General features: G+C 40.9%; 1 non-coding gene across 1 annotated transcript; it reads left to right on the plus strand.

The window, feature by feature from the left end:
* The first annotated feature begins 3,999 nt into the window (after positions 1-3,999).
* On the plus strand, positions 4,000-4,137 carry LOC119921529. The gene has a single exon (XR_005448561.1). It is a non-coding gene; the product is annotated as a small nucleolar RNA SNORA7 (small nucleolar RNA).
* The last annotated feature ends 233 nt before the right edge of the window (positions 4,138-4,370 follow it).

Genomic DNA, 4,370 nt, shown 5'->3' on the forward strand with positions numbered 1-4,370 from the left:
TAATATTTGAAAATAGTCTACCTTCATTAGCTACTAAACTTTTCAACCAAAGAAGAAAGCTTTCAAAGAAGTGAAGAAGACAGGGAAGAGGAGATTCTTAATTTTAAGTGGAGGTTTATAATGAAGAAAAATGGGAGATAGAGAAAAAAATTGAAATAAGGTAATTTTGTGAGTGTGACAAAGAATTTCCCCACTGAAGTTTATTTAAGAATATAGTGGAGGAGCTGCTACAGGTAATATGTGTAATGGGGAGAAATGAAATTGTAAGGATAAAGGAAATGAAGTTATGATAAAAAGGGTCAACAGTAAGGATAAGTGAGCTCTCCAGGAAAGTAGAGGGTTGGAGTAGTGTGTACTGGTGCCTTGGAAGAAATGTTCTTTAACTGAATTAAGAATTGCTGTGAGAGGGAACCATTCAGTAAGTCCTGGCTTCAGTGGAAGATCTGAGGGCCTGAAGCCCAGACCAGTGACTTAGTGAGGACCTGTTACGTGCAACACACTATGCCAAGCATTGAGGTGAGTATGATAGAATTAGTAGTCATGACCTCTGTCCAATAGGAGCTTGTAATGTAGCAGGGAAGATAGATGAATAGGATGTAGGAAAAGTGGATAGGGATTAGTGCCTACCTAAAATTAGTGCTTACATAATTTTGTATGTAAGATATGTAACAAGTGTAATGGGTAATCGATTGCTCAAAAGTCTTCAGTAAGTCCTGGCTTCAATGGGAGATCTGAGGGCCTGAAGCACAGGCCAGGGACTTGGCAACTATCATCCTTAGGCAGTGGTGAAGATCAATCAATCAATTAAATTTATTGAGGATCTGTAATTGCAACACATTGTACCAAGCATTGAGGAGAGTACAATTCATTCAGTAGTATTTATTGAACACTTACTTTGTGCAGAGCACTGTACTAAGCTCTTGGAAGAGTACAATACAACAATAAACAGACACATCGCCTTTCCACAATGAGCTTACAGTCTAGAGGATTAGTAGACATTAATTATTAGCATGAACCCTGTCCAATAGAAGCTTATAATGTACGATGGAAGAGAGATAAAAAGGAAGTAGAACAAGTGGAGAGTGTATGAATTACTGCTTAACTAATTTTGTACATAATATGTAAGAAGTGTTGTGGGTTGCTACAAGTATTTTATTGAAGTGGTAGTGGTAGGCACTTTCAGACTGCAAGCCTTATGTGGGACAGGAAGTAGGTCCACTCTATCTTGGGCTAGGTATGTAGGAAGTGCTTAGCACACATTATCATCATCATCATCATCACTATCTGGGTAGATACCAAACTAATAAGAGAAAGACCTTTTGGCTGAGACCTTATGGATAAGATGTGATTTTAGAAGGGCTCTTTTGATAGAAAGGGCTGCGATCTGGACAATCGAGAAGGGAGAGATTTCCAGGCAAAGGGATCTTTATCAGTTCTTCAAGTTCTCTGGTCTTTCCAACTTTTGGTTTTAATAGGAATGCTACTTCTCTGGACCTCTAAGCACTGCAATGCCAATGGCGTAGTTCATTTACTTCCCACATAACAGAGGGGCACGGAATGGCCAACAGAAATCAAACACCTTTAAGTGAATTCGTTCTGTCTGGATTAAGGAGTGATCCCAGTTACAGATCCTCCTCTTCATGCAGTTCCTCCTCATCTACGTGGTCATGCTTCTGGGAAATCTGCTCATCATTTTAATCATTAGAGTCAGGCCACAACTTCTCACTCCCATGTACATTTTCCTTATTCATTCAATCGTATTTATTGAGCACTTAGAGCACTGTACTAAATGCTTGGGAAGTACAAGTCGGCAACATACAGAGATGGGGAGACAGACAACAAAACAAAACATGTAGACAGGGGTCAAAATCGTCAGAACAAATAGAATTATAGCTATATGCACCTCATTAACAAAATAAATAGAACAGTAAATATGTACAGGTAAAATAGAGTAATAAATCTGTACAAATATATACAAGTGTTGTGGGGAGGGAAAGGAAGTAGGGCAATGGGGGGAAGGGGAGGACGAGAGGAAAAAGGAGGCTCAGTCTGGGAAGGCCTCTTGGAGGAGCTGAGTTCTCATTAGGGCTTTGAAGAGAGTAAGAGAGTTAGCCTGGCAGATGTGTAGAGGGAGGGCATTCCAGGCCAAGGGAAGGATGTGGGCCGGGGGTCGATGGCAGGGCAGGTGAGAACAAGGCACAGTTAGGAGGTTAGTGGCAGAGAAGTCGAGTGTTCAGGCTTGGCTGTAGAAGGAAAGATGGAAGGTGAGGTAGGAGGGAGCGAGGTGATGGAGAGCCTTGAAGCCAAGAGTGAGGAGTCTTTGCTTGATTCGTAAGCAAGGATTCATTGATCCTTAGCCAACCGTCTTTCTCTGATTCACGTTATTCATCGTCTGTCACCCCTAAGCTGCTGGCAAATTTCTTAGTGGACAAGAAAACCATTTCTAACCCAGGATATGTGTCCCAGATCTGAGCTGCGGCTACATTTGGGGTAGTAGAGTACTGTCTTCTAGTAGTGATGGTATATGATCGATATGTAGCATTCTGTAAACCCCTGCTATATATGGTTTGCATGCCTCAGAGGCTGTGTGCTTTACTAGTTACTGCTTCTTACCTGGACAGTTGCCTGAATACTGTGATCTGTGTAGCAAGTGTATTTAGTTTGTCCTTCTGTGCATCTCATGAAATTAATCACTTATACTGTGACGTCCCTCCATTGTTGAAGTTGTTCTTTCAGACCCCAGGATTGCCCAAATCCTTCCTGCTGCTTCCAGATATGTCAATATGCTGGTTACCGTTCTGACCACACTGATATCGTATGTGTACATCCTGCTGGCTATTTTTAAAATACACTGTCCTGGAGGAAGGCAAAAAGCCTTTTTCACATGTGCTTCTCACCTAATGACAGTCACTTGATTTTATGGAACCACGATGTTTATTTATCTGCTGCCCAGTTCCAGCTTCTCAGTGGTTCAAAAAAAATGGTGTCCATGTGATATATGATACTGATCCCGGTGCTGAACTCAGTGATCTATATAGTCTGAGGAACAAAGAGGTGAAAGATGCACTGTGGAAGGTGATTGCTGTAAAAAAACGGTCTTTTTAAAGTCAAGAATTGCAAACTAGATGTGAATCAGTCACATTGGTCCATTCATAACAATAAACAGGATTTTTTGCATTTCGCATCCATCTTCAGTCCAGATGTCTAAAACCAGTTTTCTTCTGAATGTGAGAGTTGTATCCTGTGTTCAGAACTCATGCTGTGTCACATGCTTTGCTCATTCTGCAGCTATGCTCACAGCCTGATTCTTCTGATATTCCATCAGGCTGTTCTCATTCTTTAATTACCTAGTAACATTCAAGCCAAAGGGTGTAAAGAAAACTTGGACAATAGCAGAATTAAATGTTCATTATCATTTATTCCTATACCTCATTATGTATTCAGTTGTTTCATCTTGACATATTCATTCATCTAATGATCGTATCATTCTATTTTCTCCTGCTTTCATTGTTTGTGGACAATTTTTGTCTGCCTGTCTGTCTTACCTATAATAAAGGGAACTCCTTGATGGTAGTAATGTGTGCTTTCTTCTGTTGAACTCTCCCAAGCATTTAGTATAGTGTTAAGACTCGAATAACTTGTGGATAAATACCTTTGATGGAGTGATCAATTTGAATTTTATTCTATTAGATCGGTTTGAATAATGGGTACTTAAATCTTTTACCCAGCTCTGCATCTCACTTTGCCTTTAGAGCATCTCTGGTGGAAGTCTAGTGAATGTGTAATCTCATTTCCATTGTCATTCCTGTCCCCAGTGGAAATATCCAATAAACCAATTACTCCCAAGTCCTTGAGGTAATCTTAATTGCTTCTCTGAGCTTCTCCACGACCATTCAACCAATTGCTTTATTTAGTCGATTCCCCTGCCCGTTCCCAAATCCAAACCTTAGGTGTCTCTGAACTAACCTACACTATGTTTTTCTTGCTAGCACCTCAGAACCCCTCTCACAATTATACCTGGAGAGTTTTCAGTACTCTATCAGTCTCAGCTATGAGAGGGAGAGTCAAACAGAGACATACCCATTCCATTCCTGGTTTGAGCAGTGGCTAGTGAGTGGAAGGCAATCTGCTAGAAGTCCAAACTCACCTGATCTGTGCTGGGCAACAGTGGCATGGAAGAGAGTTGAGGGCAGAGACTCTGGTTTACTGCCCAGAAGGCAATGATAAACTATTTACCATTTACCAAACATGCCCACGTCTCCCTCATTCAAAAAAACCCTCCCTTGAATACCACTGCCCCTTCTAGTTATTGTCTTATCTCCCTCCTACCCTTCCTTTCCAAACTCCTCGAACGAGTCATATACACCCTT

Source organism: Tachyglossus aculeatus (genome assembly GCF_015852505.1).
Source record: "Tachyglossus aculeatus isolate mTacAcu1 chromosome 12 unlocalized genomic scaffold, mTacAcu1.pri SUPER_6_unloc_2, whole genome shotgun sequence".
NCBI classification, from domain to species: domain Eukaryota; kingdom Metazoa; phylum Chordata; class Mammalia; order Monotremata; family Tachyglossidae; genus Tachyglossus; species Tachyglossus aculeatus.